The sequence below is a fragment of the Lacerta agilis genome, chromosome 2, assembly GCF_009819535.1.
Source record: "Lacerta agilis isolate rLacAgi1 chromosome 2, rLacAgi1.pri, whole genome shotgun sequence".
Lineage (NCBI taxonomy): Eukaryota > Metazoa > Chordata > Lepidosauria > Squamata > Lacertidae > Lacerta > Lacerta agilis.
In genome coordinates this window covers 109,951,390-109,968,918 of record NC_046313.1, presented here as the reverse complement: position 1 = coordinate 109,968,918, position 17,529 = coordinate 109,951,390, and the positions used below count along the sequence as shown (strand labels likewise).

At 45.4% G+C, this 17,529-nt stretch overlaps 1 protein-coding gene and 1 long non-coding RNA gene across 3 annotated transcripts in view; one reads left to right on the top strand and one right to left on the bottom strand.

Annotated features, from left to right (window-relative positions):
- Window positions 1–17,529, top strand: part of LOC117042654 (oocyte zinc finger protein XlCOF6-like) — a 663,370-nt gene that overhangs the window by 318,882 nt on the left and 326,959 nt on the right. The window lies entirely within an intron of this gene.
- LOC117042866 lies at window positions 13,386–17,413 on the bottom strand. Of its 2 annotated transcripts, none has more exons than XR_004426096.1 (4): window positions 17,364–17,413; window positions 15,925–15,947; window positions 14,417–14,535; window positions 13,386–13,811 (listed from the first exon to the last, which is right to left on the bottom strand). It is a non-coding gene; the product is annotated as an uncharacterized LOC117042866 (long non-coding RNA). The 2 variants fall into 2 exon arrangements; XR_004426095.1 differs by having other exon boundaries at window positions 17,368–17,401.

Below are 17,529 nucleotides of genomic sequence, written 5' to 3'. Positions count from 1 at the left end.
TTTAAATCTTTTTTGTAAACTGCTTTGAGGTTCTTCTACAATCCGGCAGTATATTATGAAATAAACAGAAAATCTGTAGCCAAAGCCGTTGCAAAGCAAAATTTATTTTTTAAAAAATGATGAAACACATTGAGCTGTTAAAATAGCTATTGAAACAAGGCAGTCTGTCTAAAAAATGTGCTCCACTGAATAATTTAACTTTTCATCCCCACAAACCTTCCTCCTTCAAATTGCCAAGTGAAAGCAAAACAGGTCACCTTTTCAGAAATGTTTGCCTGCTGCTTCATGTATTCACTATCTAGTATAAATAATAATGGAGCTCCATGAAATATGGAGAGGTCCCTCAATCATTGAGTGGGACACAACCTCACGTTCATGTGCAGATCCGCTTCCCTGGCTCTGCATCCAGAGTGGCCCAGGAATGGCACCGAATTGAGAGATAAGGACAGAAGCCATTGCAGGGCTCCAAGCCCTCCTTTGGGTGCCCATCCAACACCTCCATTGACACCCATGGGAACTCCTCTCCCAGAGCTAACAGCATCCCCATATGTGCTTGACTTTCATCTGAATGGTGGGGGAAGGCAAGGAAGAGGAACAGTTAAAAGACTCCTCTATACACATTGGGAACTGAATGAAAATAGATCTGCTTGGGCAAAGGGCAGCCTGGGAACCTACGGTGGGGTTTGGTTGTCAGATACTCACCCCCAGACTAGCTTCTCTTGTGGGCAAGGAGATGGTGTGATCGATCAAGGAGAAGTTCTGGGGTTACCTTTCCTTCTTCCCAGCTGTTCCTGCTCCTGTCTTCTTACCCTTTCTTTAGGGAGGGACAAAGGATGTGCACTTTGTACTGCTGTAACGACAACCAGCAACTGTTCTTTTCTTCTGCTGGGTCAGCTCAGCTTCCCTCTCTCCCTCCATCTTCTCTCCTCCTAACAGAACATCCATTTGCTCACCACCTCATCTCATCCCAAACATAAGCTGCTCTTTTTCAAAAAGAAAAAAAACCAGGTGTTTGGTATATATTTATAATTGTATAAAACAAAGCCATGTTTGTTTGTTTTTCTGAACAGGCCTTTTTATCAGCTATCATAAATTTGCCATTGATTGGTTAATAAATGGCAGCTTTGAACTTTGTTTGAATGTTCCACCACACCCATTTTGTTCAGGATGCAGATAAAGAACTCTCTTATACTTTCTTTTTTGGATCCTTAACTCTTTCCTTCATCCTATCCACGGCGCCATCTTTAGGGTAGCACTCTAGGGCAAGCCTGGCCCCAGGGACCCACTTAGGGCTCACCCACACTTCTGCTTGCTGTTTGCAGCTGTATCGGGGAAAAGATTCATTGGTGTTTTTGAGGATTGACATTTGTTCCTAATTGAGTGGGTTTTCCCAGGGAAAGCAGTGGGGCAAACAAAAAACTGCTTTGATCCATTCCAGAAAGCATGGGAGAAACTTCTGTCCCTAGCCTACCACAAATCATCGCCCAGTGTAACCAGTGCAGTTTCAGTCCCATGAAGGGGTCTGAATTCCGAATGGAAGGGATCCAAATGATCCACATTTCCAGTTTCTGATTCGGGGTGAGTTTCCTTGGGCTGGACTGTTTCTCTGCATTGAGGGCAGGAAGGCTGTAGGACCACCCCACACCCCCACAGTACTGGCTGAAGCAGCCTAGACATAAATCATGGCCACACATAGTGGCCACTGGATCCTTGAAAGAAAAAGAGGTAAAGAAGAATGGGATTCACTGCCTACCACAGGTCCTATAATGAAGACCCATCAGACCCTGGAAGGGATGCCCTCTGGGGTGAGTCTGCCTAGCAGACACCAAAGTTTTGGGTAGGGATGGACGTATGTAACAATTTCGGTTTCTCTCTGTTTTTATTTTTTCCAATCTTAAATTCAGATTAGCTTCCGATTATTATTTCTGCAAGTTTTGCTCTGTTTTGTGCCCCAGCCCACATTCACCCAGAGTTGGAGCTCTCAGCAATCATCTGACTCCAACACAAAATGCAAACACTCCCAGGATTTATACATATTCCTTTTATTATGTAATTGTGATTATATCTAAGCATAGTGCTCTCTGGGAACTCATGCAATCCCAGTTTCAAGGCCTTTTGTGCCTACAAAAGATTGCAGTGGTCCTAACGTCTTCATTTCTTATCAGTCCAAGTCCAATTGCTTCCTGATGAAATCCCATAAATTTTCAGGCCAGAAATGTTCCGTTGGGGTTTTCTCTTTCATTGCAGCCCAAGAATTCCCTTCCAAATGGCAATAATGGGGTAAAATTCTGGAAGTATTGCAGAATAGCTAGGGAAGCACAGTGGGTGTGTGGATAGTCCAGCATCAATCTATGACTAAGGCACTATGATTGCATCAATGACAAGTCACAATACAAACCCCCAAAAAGTTGAGGGGCTCCTCAACAGCCAGCAATGGAGCTTTTGGAGCTTTTCTTTAATACTGCTTTTTTTTTTTTGACTGGCATATACCTCCCAAATAACCAAAAATTGAAATCCATAAAATACAAATAAAATTGATTGAAAACAATACAAAAGCTGTCCTCCCCACAAAAAATACTATTGTAAAACCATAAATACAGCATAAGATCATGAACAATTAACAGAGCACCAAAAACCAGCCAGAGAGAAAACAACGTAGTTCTAAAGATTAAAGTACAGTATATTAAACCAGTTACTAAAAGCCAGGGAGGTGGGGGAGATCCTGCCGATTCTGAAAAAAACACTCATTGGAGGTGAATCCCATAAACAAGGTGGGGACCACAGCAAAGTCTCCATGTGACTTATATAGGGCACACATAGCCACGTTGCTGGACTACAACTCCCATCATCTCTGACTCCTGACCATGCTGGTAGGGGCTGATGGGAGTTGTAGTCCAACATCATCCAGGACACCATGTCGGCTACCCTGATACAGAGCATCCAATTGTTAAGACAAGAAACTTATGAAGCAATCCCAATAACATTTAGCCAGAGGCTTCGCTGAATTCAGAGAATTCTGTTGGGGTTTTCTCTTTCATTGCAGCCCAGGAGCGCCCTTCCAAATGGCAATAATGGGGAAACATTCTGGAAATATTGTAGAATAGCTACTGAAGCACAGTGGATGTGTGGATAGTCCACATCAATCCATGACTAAGGCACTATGATTGCATCAATGACACATCACGATAAAAGGTAAAGGGGCCCTTGACCATTAGGTCCAGTCGTAACCAACTCTGGGGTTGCAGCGCTCATCTCGCATTACTGGCCAAGGGAGCCGGCGTACAGCTTCCAGGTCATGTGGCCAGCATGACTAAACAGCTTCTTGCGAACCAGAGCAGCACACGGAAATGCCGTTTACCTTCCCGCTGCAGTGGTACCTAATTGATCTACTTGAACTTTGACATGCTTTCGTACTGCTAGGTTGGCAGGAGCAGGGAACAAGCAACGGAAGCTCACCCCGTTGTGGGGATTCGAACCGCCGTCCATCTGATCGGAAAGCCCTAGGCTCTGTGGTTTAACTCACAGCACCACGTCACAATACACACCCACACAAAGTTGAGGGGCTCCTCAACAGCCAGCAATTGAGCTTTTGTGTTTTAGGACTGGAATATACCTCCCAAATAACCAAAATTTGAAATCCATAAAATAAAAATGAAATTGATTGAAAACAATACAAAAGCTGCTCCACCCCCCCAAAAACAAAAACTATTGTAAAACCATAAAACAGCATAATATCATAAACAATAAAGTATATTAAACCAGTTACTAAAAGCCAGGGGGTGGGGGAGATCCTGCCGATTCTGGAAAAAAAAAAACAATCATTGGAGGTGCATCCCATAACAAAGGTGGGGACCACAGCGAAGTCTCCATGTGACTTATATAGGGCACACATAGCCATGTTGCTGGACTACAACTCCCACTATCTTTGACTCCTGACCATGTTAGAATCATAGAACCATAGTGTTGGAAGAGACCACAAGGGCCATCCAGTCCAACCCCGTGCCAAGCAGGAAACACCATCAAAGCATTCCTGACAGATGGCTGTCAAGCCTCCGCTTAAAGACCTCCAAAGAAGGAGACTCCACCACACTCCTTGGCAGCAAATCCCACTGTCGAACAGCTCTCACTGTCAGGAAGTTCATCCTAATGTTTAGGTGGAAATGTTGGTAGGGGCTGATGGGAGTTGTAGTCCAACATCATCCAAGACACCATGTCGGCTACCCCTGATACAGAGAATCCAATTGTTAAGACAAAAGATTTATGAAGCAATCCAAAAAACAAATAGCCAGAGGCTTTGCTGATTTCCGAGATACTTATGTCTGAGGAAGTGTAGAGGTGGTGAGGATAAATTTGCACAGGGGTGGTGGTGTGTTAAGTTGGTGCCTCACAGATATTCTTTGTATTTCCTTCCCACCTGAGGTCCACAAGGCAATGAGCTATAGTTGCAAAAGTGGGAAGGGATTGTTGTCTAGGAATATGTACGTATTTTAACAGTTGGTGTAGGTGAGCAATGAAAAGCGGGTCAAAGTTGGTGGAGGCCGAACCCTTTTGATGAACAACTTGTTAATTGACACGGTTAAAGTATTACAGTCAGTTAAGGACTCAGGTGCAGGGGAAATTCTGGGAAAGGGAAGGAAAGAGAAAATCCCGGGTTTTGTTCCTTTTCTTATTTCTGCTGATTGTGGCTCCTCTCAAAAGGTCACTGCAAAGAAGTCAACACTGGCAAACGTTTTCATCTCAGTCATTCTGGTCTGGAGAGAAACTTCAACTGGGCTTGTGAGGCAGATTTAGTCTCCCCAGGAGATCCTGAAGTGGGTTTGATATCCGGTCATTTGAAAGAAAGGGAGGAGGGTCTCTCCAGAGAATGAGTCTTCTGAGAACGTGTAGAGTTCGGCTCCTGAGTCAGCATCAGAGAACAACACATATCCTCCTTCATAGTCCAGAGTCACCCGGACCCTCTTGGGTTTCTCACTCAGGGACAGAGGACAGAAAGCAGTAGTGGCGCGGGTCCAGTACTCACCATCCTTCATCCCCACACCCCAGCACCTTCCGCTACACCAGAAGGGGTAGCAGCGGTTCCTTCTGAACACAGACCCGCTGGTGACGCACACAAACCACTGTTCTGCACTTTCCACTGCTACCTCCCAGAAATGCCTGCCTGCTGTGAACCCCTGATGTCCCGACACACAAAACCACCTTCTGAATCTCTCAGGATTCTCGAGCAGCACTAGATGTTTGTCTCCATATCTCACGTTTCTCTGATCCTCGTCTAGGACGAGCCATTGACGGTATGTGTCAGAGTGATCCAGAGGTACGTTTGCTGTTGGGGAGAAGATGAGTAAAAGAGAAGAGAGGCAGAATCAGCCATGAGGCAGAGAAAGACATCCTGATCCAAGCAACACCCAGAAGAACCAGATTTCTTCTCAGATAGATGGGGATTCCTTATGTTTCATTCAGGATTGGGACACACACCTCTTTCTCCCAGACTCCCCTCAGAATAAATTCCTTCCCTGCAGTTTTTTAAATAATGCTTTTTTGTTGCTTTTTACTCAATGTATTTTATTGTGTCCCTCCTGTCAATCAAGTCACCCTTCAAAAAGCAAAAGAGCCCAGAATATTTTCACTCAGCTCTTATATGCATTGAAAGGGAGGAAGGATGGATGGGGGCAGGAGGAGAAACATGGCCCTCCTTTGAATCTCTCCGTGTGAATTGCCCATTTGGGGCTTTCAGAAGCTAACATTCAAATGAGAGAGAATAAATCAATGTATGCAACCTAACAAATGCCTTTCCCTTGCAAACCTCCGGGATAACCAGAAGGAAACTGCTGCTCCTATTGCTGTTTGTGGGAAGAGTAAACAAAACACAGTAAGAGCCTGGAATGTCCAATTTTCAGACTAATAATATTGTCCAGTGTAAAATCCTTGCAGCTACTCATTACCTTTGATATCATTCATCCCAACATTCAGAATGGGATTTTTAATGCAGAATTTTGGGGTCCTCCACTTCAACTTTGGTAGGCAAGCCATTGGATCCTTAAATGTCTCCCTCAGCTGACACCTGATGGGGAAAATAAACATTAACCCATTCAATTGCAGAATTTCTGAGTGCAGCAAAAGAAAAGAATTGAGAGGAGGAAAGCCGGGACACACACACACACAGAGGAATGGAGTCCCAGAGGGGAGAAGATTCCTCCTTACTAGGGACTCCAGACCCAGACATCTGAGTGCCAAAGGAGCAGCTTTTTGTCTGAGTCTCCTCACTTAAATCTACTCAAATGGAGAAATAAAAACAAGTAATACTGTCCTACTCAGAGCTTTTCAATTTCAGCCACATTACCTACAACATGCAAGTAAGATGTGGAGGAGAAAAATATGTTGAGAAAAGTGAAATGTTCCTTCTAGCCTCTTATCATGAACCGGAGTGACACCTTGAAGATACAGCTGGGATATGTTCAGGAACATGGCACACACCCCAACTCCTGCTCCCTTGTTGAAACCTTTCACCACATCCTAAGAGCTCGGAGGGGCAGGTTTTATGTCCTCTCCTCCCGGACCTTTCCCAGTTTCACAGAGTGATATTAATGGAGATGAGCAGGATTCACTTACCTTTGCAAGGTGCTTCTCACCTCCCAGAAAGGAAAAGAGAAAAAAGAAGGGGATTCACTGCCTACCACAGGCCATATAATGAAGATCCTGGGACACGTGAACAGTTCAGCACACATTTGTGATGAGCATCTTATCCTTAATCTGTTATTCAGCTTCAAAATAATTTTGGCTGTAATATTAATCTTTTCTAAAAAAAAATATGGCAGTGACCCAAATGAGCTTATTAAAACTGGAAAGGGTTAATTCCCTCAGGTTCTCCTTTTGAGTAATCTGGTTGGCTCCTGTGAAAACAGGATGCTAGGCCTTTTTCTGACCCAGCAGGGCTCTGTTTACATTCTTATGTTCCTATATTGAAAGAGCGTTTTAAACACAGAAATAAAATTTTGAAAAGTTCTTCGCCCTACCCCGGAAAGGTGCTAATGTACACCTCGGAGAGGAGAGCCTCTCAGAAAACATGTCAGGGGCTGCCTGCCTGTGTGTGTGGGGGGGGGGGGAGTGGTTTTCCTTCCTGTCGGAGGTAGAGATGAAAAGCCCCACTGAAAAGGGCACCGGCTCTGCCCAGTATTTGGCAGCAGGAGACCAATGTAGCATCCCATCTAGTCTGGTGGTCTTTGGGTCAAAACACATAGCAGACAATGGCTGCCTGAAAACAGAGATTGGGGGCTGGCTGGAAAAATGTCCCCAGCCAGATAGCCTACTCTTGAGGACAGGGAGCTGGACAGGTCAACAAGGTGATGCTTCCTCCTAGTGACTTCTGCCTGCTCCGTCCCCCTCACACTTTGTGACAATAGATGTTTTCTATGTTACATGTGTTCTATGTTTGTCGACCACAGCAAACTATGGCAAGTTCTTAAAGAAATGGGAGTGCCGGATCACCTCATTTGTCTCCTGAGTATTCTCTATGTGGGACAAGAAGCTACAGTTAGAACTGGATATGGAACAGCTGATTGCTTCAAAATTGGGAAAGGAGTACGACAAGGCTGTATATTGTCTCCCTGCTTATTTAACTTATATGCAGAATTCATCATGCGAAAGGCTGGAATGGATGAATCCCAAGCCGGAATTAAGATTGCTGGAAGAAATATCAACAACCTCAGATATGCTGATGGCACAACCTTGATGGCAGAAAGTGAGGAGGAATTAAAGAGCCTTTTAATGAGGGTGAAAGAGGAGAGCGCAAAATATGGTCTGAAGCTCAACATCAAAAAAACTAAGATCATGGCCACTGGTCCCATCACCTCCTGGCAAATAGAAGGGGAAGAAATGGAGGCAGTGAGAGATTTTACTTTCTTGGGCTCCATGATCACTTCAGATGGTGACAGCAGTCACGAAATTAAAAGACCCCTGCTTCTTCGGAGGAATGCAATGACAAACCTAGACAGCATCTTAAAAAGCTAAGACATCACCTTGCCGACAAAGGTCCGTATAGTTAAAGCTATGGTTTTCCCAGTAGTAATGTATGGAAGTGAGAGCTGGACCATAAAGAAGACTGATCGCCGAAGAATTGATGCTTTTGAATTATGGTGCTGGAGGAGACTCTTGAGAGTCCCATGGACTGCAAAAAGATCAAACTTATCCATCCTTAAAGAAATCAGCCCTGAGTGCTCCCTGGAAGGACAGATCCTGAAGTTGAGGCTCCAGTACTTTGGCCACCTCATGAGAAGAGAAGACTCCCTAGAAAAGACCCTGATGTTAGGAAAGATGGAGAGCACAAGGAGAAGGGGATGACAGAGGATGAGATGGTTGGACAATGTTCTTGAAGTGACTAGCATGAGTTTGGCCAGACTGCGGGAGGCAGTGAAAGATAGGCATGCCTGGCCTGCTCTGGTCCATGGGGTCACGAAGAGTCGGACACTACTAAACGACTGAACAACAACAACAAAATGTTACAGATGTAGCCACAACCAGAGATTGGCGAGGTTTCCCCACCCCTCTAACTGCTGCTGCCGGAGCTGCATCTCTGTCCACCCACTTCCTTTCCCCAGTATTGCTAAAATAACACCCATTTCCTCTCCTCCCCGAGGACTGGACACTTGCCCTTAAAGGTTCGCGGGGGGAGCACTCTTCAAGTTTACCTTATCAAGCTTTTTTTGAAATCATATTTCATAGAATCATAGAGTTGGAAGAGACCACAAGGGCCATCCAGTCCAACCCCGTGCCAAGCAGGAAACACCATCAAAGCATTCCTGACAGATGGCTGTCAAGCCTCCGCTTAAAGTCCTCCAAAGAAGGAGACTCCACCACACTCCTTGGCAGCAAATTCCACTATTTAAGTTTTGCAAAAACCCAGCCCGCCTTTCCTGCCTGGATGGAAGCTCCCCGTTTGCAAAGAGAAATGTGGAAACCCCTTTAGCACTTGGTCCTCCTGAGTTTCTGCTTCGCCCCTTATCTTCATGGGGGAAAGGGCAGGGGGCTTTTGCTGGTGCTGCCAAGGGCGAGGCTGTGCGGATCGAGTTTAATTCAGGAGTGGACTGACCTTCCAGGAGGGAGCATCCACCGCCAGCTCTTTGCGAAGGAGAGGAAGTGAGCCGATTTGGGATGTTGTTTTTCTCCTCCTGTTTTCCTTGCTCCCTCCCACCCCGGAGATCGAGGGAAAGGAAGGCGGTTCCCTGCCGAGAAAAGCTGTTTGTTTCTCTCCATAACAAGTTGCTGACCGTGAGAAGATGGAGCCGGGCGAGGTGGGCCTTTGCTCTGACCCTCCAGGGCTCTTGCATTGAAAGGGGCTTAGGCTGTCTCCATTCATACTCGCGTTTCACCCACAGAAACTTTCTCTGCTGAGAACGTGCTCCCTTTCCAGGCAAACGCGAATAGAAAAGCAAGTGTAAAATGCGTTCCTGTTCAACTGCTTTGCTCATGAGGAGCTGCTCTTTTCAGCAGGCTTCCTGAAAATTAACCACGAACCCCCAAATTCGGGATCCCCTCCAAATCTGTGCCAATGTTTTGCAGTGAAAAGTCCACGTTTTGCAGCTGAGTAATTGAGACACGGGGTTCCTAGTTAACACCCCAAAATCCAACAGTGGGCAAAGCCCTTCAAACCAGGGCCGACTAGTTTTGCAACGAAAACCCAGCATTTTGCATCGCCCACAAACTGACGAATAACAATACATATTAATTAAAAAAGAGAAAGTTGCGGGTCGGGGAAGGACAAGTAGTCACAGAATGGTGACTATTGTGGAGGACAGGGGCAGGACGGAAACCCAGTGGGGCGGGAATGAAATGCACTGGCCTGGTGAACGGGGATCATTTCACACTGCAACATTTTGTTGCAGGTGCCCATAAGAACGGGAGCATTATCAGAAAGTAGATTGCCTGTGCGGGGTGGGACAGAAACAGAAAACTGGGGAGAGAGGGGTGCGCAATTGAGCATCTTGAGAAAAGGTCTCTTCGTGATTCCTCCCTTCTCCTTTCCTGTATGTTGTGTATTAAGCAATAACACAGTCAAGATGTTTAATATAGTGTATTCTGTTGTATTACAGACCTTATTTGAATGTACAAGTTACACCGGGAACGGCAATCATTTGCTGATTCAGGGAGCAGGATTTGGATCCTCTGCTGGATTGGTTTCCACGGGAGGGAAGACGTGCCATTGGTTCCTGCCAAAATGTATCTTCTCCCTACTAGATGACTGTTACTATATAAACCCCAGTTTTCTCCATTCCTGTAGGCTTTTCCCTGTTTCTGAAATAAAGAGATGTTGTACCTGATTCTTGCCTCCAGTTCTTAACGACACAAGTTTGACTTAAGCCCCAAAGGCTCACTCCATAATAATGATAATAATTTATTTATACCCTGCCTGTCTGGCTTGGTTTCCCCAGCCACTCTGGGGGCTTCCAACAAAATATTAAAATACAATAGTCTATTAAACATTAAAAGCTTCCCTAAACAGGGCTGCCTTCAGATGTCTTCTAAAAGTCTGGCAGGTGTTTTTCTCTTTGACATCTGATGGGAGGGCGTTCCACAGGGCGGGCGCCACTACCGAGAAGACCCTCTGCCTGGATGCCTGTAACTTGGCTTCTCGCAGCGAGAGAACCGCCAGAAGGCCCTCGGCGCTGGACATCAGTGTCCAGGCAGAACGATGGGGGTGGAGACCCTCCTCCATTGTCTCCCTAGACCAGTGGTGTCCAAACGTTTTTCAGAGGGCCAGATTTGATGAAGTAAAGGGCCGTGAGGCCTGAACTAAGGGCCAACCAGAGTTGCTGAGGTTTTTTTTAGGATTGAAGTTGTTTAGGTTTTTTTTAGGATTTTACCCCAGGAAATGAACTTCCACAGGGGCTGGATTAAACCAACCGGCGGGCCTGATTAGGCCCCCGAAACAGATTTTGGACATGCCTGTCCTAGACAGATGGGTGCCAGCTTCGAATATATTAAAATACTGGGTAGAATGGGTTTTTCTTTTCTTTTTTTACTATGATTCACCCAGAGTCAGAGCTCTCAGCAAAATTCCTACTCCAACACAAAATGCAAACACTCCCAGGATTTATACATATTCCTTTTATTGTGTAATTGAAATGATATCTAGGCATAGTGCTCTCCGGGAACTCATGCAATCCCAGTTTCAAGGCCTTTTGTGCCTACAAAAGATTGCAGTGGTCCTAACTTCTTCATTTCTTATCAGTCCAAGTCCAATTGCTTCCTGATGAAATCCCATAAATTTTCAGGCCAGAAATGTTCTGTTGGGGTTTTCTTTTTCATTGCAGCCCAGGAGCGCCCTTCCAAATGGCAATAATGGGGTAACATTCTGGAAGTATTGCAGAATAGCTACTGAAGCACAGTGGATGTGCGGATAGTCCAGCATCAATCCGTGACTAAGGCACTATGATTGCATCAACGACACATCGCAATACAAACCCCCCAAAAGTTGAGGGGCTCCTCAACAGCCAGCAATGGAGCTTTTGGAGCTTTTCTTTAATACTGTTGTTTTTTAGGACTGGAATATACCTCCCAAATATCCAAAATTTGAAATCCATAAAATAAAAATAAAATTGATTGAAAACAATACAAAAGCTGTTCCACCCCCCAAAAAACAAAAACTATTGTAAAACCACAAAACAGCATAAGATCATAAACAATAAAGTATATTAAACCAGTTACTAAAAGCCAGGGGGTGGGAAAGATCCTGCCGATTCTGGAAAAAAAACCAATCATTGGGGGTGCATCCCATAACCAAGGTGGGGACCACAGCGAAGTCTCCATGTGACTTATATAGGGAGCTGGGTATGTTTAGCCTGGAGAAGAGAAGGTTAAGGGGTGATATGATAGCCATGTTCAAATATATAAAAGGATGTCATATAGAGGAGGGTGAAAGGTGGTTTTCTGCTGCTCCAGAGAAGCGGACACGGGGCAATGGATTCAAACTACAAGAGGGAAGATTCCACCTAAACATTAGGAAGAACTTCCTGACAGTGAGAGCTGTTCGACAGTGGAATTTGCTACCAAGGAGTGTGGTGGAGTCTCCTTCTTTGGAGGTCTTTAAGCAGAGGCTTGACAGCCATCTGTCAGGAATGCTCTGATGGTGTTTCCTGCTTGGCAGGGGGTTGGACTGGATGGCCCTTTTGGTCTCTTCCAACTCTATGATTCTATGATTCAATCATTGGGGGTGCATCCCATAACCAAGGTGGGGACCACAGCGAAGTCTCCATGTGACTTATATAGGGCACACATAGCCATGTTGTTGGACTACAACTCCCACTATCTTTGACTCCTAACCATGTTGGTAGGGGCTGATGGGAGTTGTAGTCTAACATCATACAGGACACCATGTCGGCTACCCTGATACAGAGCATCCAATTGTTAAGACAAGAGATTTATGAAGCAATCCCAAAACAATTAGCCAGAGGCTTCGCTGAATTCAGAGATACTTATGTCTGAGGAAGTGTAGAGGTGGTGAGGATAAATTTGCACGTGGTGGTGATGTGTTAAGTTGACACCTCACAGATATTCTTTGCATTTCCTTCATGCCTGAGGTCCACAAGGCAACGAGCTTTAGTTGCAAAAGTCGGAAGGGATTGTTGTCTAGGAATATGTACGTATTTTAACAGTTGGTGTAGGTGAGCAATGAAAAGCGGGTTAAAGTTGGTGGAGGCTGAACCCTTTTGATGAACAACTTGTTAATTGACATGGTTAAAGTATTACAGTCAGTTAAGGACTCAGGTGCAGGGGAAATTCTGGGAAAGGGAACGAAAGAGAAAATCCCAGGTTTTGTTCCTTTTCTTCTTTCTGCTGATTGTGGCTTCTCTCAAAAGGTCTCTGCAAAGAGGTAAAAACTGGCAAATGTTTTCATCTCAGTCATTCTGGTCTGGAGAGAAACTTCAACTGGGCTTGTGAGGCAGATTTAGTCTCCCCAGGAGATCCTGAGGTGGGCTTTTTCTCCCCACAGCCAAATGAAAGGTAGGAGGGTCTCTCCAGAGAATGAGGCTTCTGAGAACAGGTAGAGTTTGGCTCCTGAATTGGCATCAGAGAAAGACAAACACCCTCCTTCATAGTTCAGAGTCACCCAGATCCTCTTGGGCAAGGGTCCCCAGACTCACCGTGCGGTGGGCCAGTTCCTCCAGCGCTGATCGCATGGTGGGCTGGAGAGCGCAAGAGCACTCGCTTTTTCTGGGCCGGCGCAGCACCGGAAATAGCGTTTGCGCATGCGCAAATGTCATTTCCAGCTTGGTGCGGTACCGGAAATAGCTTGTGCGCGTGCGCCCGGCCCTCCGTGGACCCAGAAATGACATTTTACGCATGCGCAAACACTATTCCCGGTGCCGTGCCAGCCCGGAGATGGGCAGCCTCGCAGTGCCAGTAAGAGCAGGCAGTGGCAGTGGCAGCGGGGGTCGGATAAACGAGCCCATTGGGCTGCATCTGGCCTCCGGGCAGTAGTCTGGGGAACCCTGCTCTTGGACTTCTCACTTAGGGACCGAGGAGAGAAATGATGACAGTTGTAGACCTTGTACTCATCATCCTCCATCCCCACACCCCAGGTCCTTCCGCCAGACCTTAAGTCGAAGTGGCCCTTTCTCACATTTGCTGGCGCCTATAAAAACTATATCCGTCTGAAAAGTGCCTTACGACCTCCAAGAAAGGCCTGCCTCCTGTGTGTATATGATGTGTGTGCGAGTACCAGCTGAATCTCTCAGGATGGTCTTCGTATCTCACGTTTCTCTGGTCCTCATCTAGGGCGAGCCATTGACGGTATGCGTCTGGATCCAGAGGTACATTTGCTGTTGGGGAGAAGATGAGTAAAAGAGAAGAGAGGTAGAATCAGCCAAGAGGCAGAGACAGACATCCTGATCCAAGCAACACCCAGAAGAACCAAATTTCCTCTCAGATAAATGGGGATTCCTTATGTTTCATTCAGGATTGGGACACACACCTCTTTCTCCCAGACTCACCTCAGAATAAATTCATTCCCTGTGGGTTTTTAAATAATGGTTTTTGTTCCTTTTTACTCAACATATTGTGTCCCTCCTGTCAATCATGTCACCCTTCAAGAAGCAAAACAGCCCAGAATATTTTCACTCAGCTCTTATATGCAGTGAAGGGGAGGAAGGATGGATGGGGGCAAGAGGAGAAACATGGACCTCCTTTGAATCTCTCCGTGTGAATTGCCCATCTGGGGCTTTCAGAGGCTAACATTGAAATGAGAGAGAAGAAATCAATGTAGGCAACCTAACAAATGCCTTGCAAACCTCTGGTATAACCAGAAGTAAATTGCTGCTCCTATTGCTGTTTGTGGGAAGAGTAAATAAAACAATAAGAGCCTGGAATGTCCAATTTTCAGACTAATAATATTGTCCAGTGTAAAATCCTTGTAGCTACTCATTACCTTTGATATCCTTCACCCCAACATTCAGAGTGGGATTTTTAATGCAGAATTTTGAGATCCACCTCTTCAACTTAGATAGGAAATCCATTGGATCCTTAAATGTCTCCCTTTGCTGACACCTGATGGGGAAAATAAACATTCAATTGCAGAATTTCTGAGTGCAGCAAAAGAAAAGAATTGAGAGGAGGAAAGCCGAGAGACACACACTCAGAGGAATGGAGTCCCAGAGGGGAGAAGATTCCCCCTTACTAGGGACTCCAGAGCCAGACATCTGAGTGCCAAAGGAGCAGCCCCAGATCTCTGAATCTCCTCACTTAAATTTACTCACATGGAGAAATAAAATCAAGTGATACCATCCTGCTCAGAGGTTGAGGTTGAATCCTGACAAGATAGAAGTACTGTTTTGGGGGGACAGGAGGAGGGCAGCTGTGGAGGATTCCCTGGTCCTGAATGGGGTAACTGTGCCCCTGAAGGACCAGGTGTGCAGCCTGGGAGTCATTTTGGACTCACAGCTGTCCATGGAGGCACAGGTTAATTCTGTGTCCAGGGCAGCTGTCTACCAGCTCCATCTGGTACGCAGGCTGAGACCCTACCTGCCCGCGGACTGTCTCACCAGAGTGGTGCATGCTCTGGTTATCTCCCGCTTGGACTACTGCAATGCGCTCTATGTGGGGCTACCTTTGAAGGTGACCCGGAAACTGCAATTAATCCAGAATGCGGCAGCTAGACTGGTGACTGGGAGTGGCCGCCGGAACCACATAACACCGGTCCTGAGAGATCTACATTGGCTCCCAGTACGTTTCCGAGCACAATTCAAAATGTTGGTGCTGACCTTTAAAGCCCTAAACGGCCTCGGTCCTGTATACCTGAGGGAGCGTCTCCACCCCCGTCATTCAGCCCGGACACTTAGATCCAGTGCCGAGGGCCTTCTGGCGGTTCCCTCACTGTGAGAAGCAAAGCTACAGGGAACCAGGGAGAGGGCCTTCTCGGTAGTGGCGCCCGCCCTGTGGAACGCCCCCCCATCACAGGTCAAGGAGATAAATAACTACCTGACATTCAGAAAATACCTGAAGGCAGCCCTTTTCAGGGAAGTTTTTAATGCGTAATATTTTTGTATCTGATTTTTGTTGGAAGCCGCCCAGAGTGGCTGGGGAAATCCAGCCAGATGGGCGGGGTACAAATAATAAATATTATTATTATATTATTATTTTCAATTTCAGCCGCATTACCTACAACATGCAAGAAAGATGTGGAGGAGAAAAATATGGTTGCTGCTGTTGACAAAAGTGAAATGCTCCTTCTAGCCTCTTATCATGAACCCGAGTGACACCTTGAAGTTACAGCTGGGATATGTTCAGGAACATGGCACACACCCCAACTCCTGCTCCCTTGTTGGAACCTTTCACTACATCCTAAGAGCTTGGAGGGGCAGGTTTTATGTCCTCTCCTCCCTGACCTTTCCCAGTTTCCCAGAGTGATATTAATGGAGATGAGCAGGATTCACTTACCTTTGCAAGGTGCTTCTCACCTCCTAGAAGGGAAAAGAGGAAAAGAAGAATGGGATTCGCTGCCTACCACAGGCCATATAATGAAGACCCATCAGAACCTGGAAGGGATGCCCTCTGGCCCTCTCAGTGAGTCTGCCTAGCAGACACCAAAGTTTTGGATAGGGATGGATGAATCTAACGCTGCAACATTTTGTTACAGGTGCCCATAATAACTTGAGCCTGCTCAGAAAGCAGATTGTGCGGGGTGGGACACAAACAATTGATTTGCTCAGTAGTAGCTGCTTTTCATTTCAAAACTTTTAAGAACCAGGGACAGATATACAGTGTGTAAACTGAACAGTTTTATCCAATGTTTGTCCTACTAAGAGCAAACATATTAAAATCAATAGGTTCATTAAAATGGGTCCACTCTTACTATAACTTATTTTCTTATTAAATTATTGTTTTCTCTATGGTTACGTTTTGTTTTTTACATAAAACTAATAAATGACAAAAGAATTAATGGCAAATTGCCTGAGATGGAAAGTGGGCATTAGAGTCCTGTTATGAATAACATAATTTTTAGACAGTACTTTGCAGCAGTCTCCAAGTGCATTTATCCAATAGACAGGCTTTCCCACCAATAAGTGTGGGTGGGTAGGAAATAAAGGCGGTCTTACTGTCTTAAATTCTAAAATTACTTCCTCCCTTCATCTTCTAGGCAGGAGATTCTATGCATTTAACCAATGCAGGGTGTTCTGTCACAACATGTGTTTCCTTGATTGAAAGCACCCCAAACAGCAGATCCACTGCCCTTATCTGCATTTTATAATCAATAACTAGATTTCTATCCATGACAACAGTGTTTCCGAAGCCTCTGAGCAATATTTCTTACAGAGGCGCACTGCAGTGGACATGCAGAAGAGGATCTCATGCGATTTCAGGGTTCCACCATGTGAAAATGAAATAAAGCAATCCTTGTTGTTTTGATTTATTCATTTTATTGCACACTTTTCACCTTAAGGTCTCAGGGCAGGTCACAACTTTAAAAAAAAAACAAAAACAGAAATGGACAGGGGGAGAATTACAACCACAGGAGTGGGGTAGGTTCTAAATATCATTATCATCATCATTATTATTATTCCCTGACTTTTTCCCTGATGAGACTCAAGGTGGCTCAAAGATAAAACAGAAACAGCTAAAAAAATGTGTGTGCGTGTGTGTGGGGAAACAACCTTAAAAAACAATTAAACATTGCAAATAAAAGATCTGTTAAAACATAAAGGTAAGTACCATTAAAACATCACAGCACCAGCCCTTTCCTTAAAAAACAGTCAGTTCCCAAAAGCCTGTTGGGACAATAAAGTCCCAACTTTGAAGGGAAACAAGCTTATTTATATAAATAAATAAGGCCCTGACTATGCACAACAAGGCCTTTGGCCCTTGAGAAATCCACTCACTCACAGATCGCAGCGAAAGATGCTCCCTCTATTTTTCTTTCCTTCTCTTCCCGTCCTAAGGGTTAAAACGAGCGGCGCCGCGGCGCCTAGACAAACCCGGAAGTGTGAGGTCGGGCGAGTTTCCTCTTCCTGTCCTTTCCTCTTGGCTTGGGTGGGAAGAAGAGGC